Genomic DNA, 707 nt, shown 5'->3' on the forward strand with positions numbered 1-707 from the left:
AGACTAATGTTTTAGCAAATCAATAAAGTAAAGGTGTACTAGAAGTGCTAAGCGAAAGCTTTAGAAACAGAAAATCAGATATGAAGATTCACTCCAAGATTAAGAGCAAAGGTCAGCCTTCTCTCGGCTATAATTAACTGTGAACTTTCACACTGAATGCACTCATTCATATTTGGATAATTACCTTGCAGATGTCATATTTACATTACTATTCATGACATATTATCAAGTCTTACTATATGTGTTCTGTATTACCTATACTATGTTTTAATAGTTCCCTACAATACTGAATGGGTTTACCACGAGGAACAAAATCCACTGCTTTAACGTAATGTTCCCACATTCATTATTCAAAAAGATATGAAATATGCCACAATAACGTTTATCATCACTATCTTGGCACCACTCGTGCTCTTGCTCTCATGAGGATATTGCACAGCATGAGAGCACACAATGCCATTTGTTTCACTGTCACGATCAAAGTAGGGAACAACTGACTAAATCTATTTTAATCTTTCAGGGTTTTCTGAAATATGTGCTTGCAGTTGTGAGTTTTCTTACAACAGGAAAAAATAACGTAGGGAATATTCATTCATCATTTATATTTACAGCTGTTGTTTTAACATATTGGTCTCATGCTTGTAAGGGTATTACTTTAAATGTTAAAATCACATCAAATTAATTATCATTGCACAATCCGCCTCTCA

This window comes from Pseudorasbora parva, chromosome 3, assembly GCF_024679245.1.
Source record: "Pseudorasbora parva isolate DD20220531a chromosome 3, ASM2467924v1, whole genome shotgun sequence".
NCBI classification, from domain to species: domain Eukaryota; kingdom Metazoa; phylum Chordata; class Actinopteri; order Cypriniformes; family Gobionidae; genus Pseudorasbora; species Pseudorasbora parva.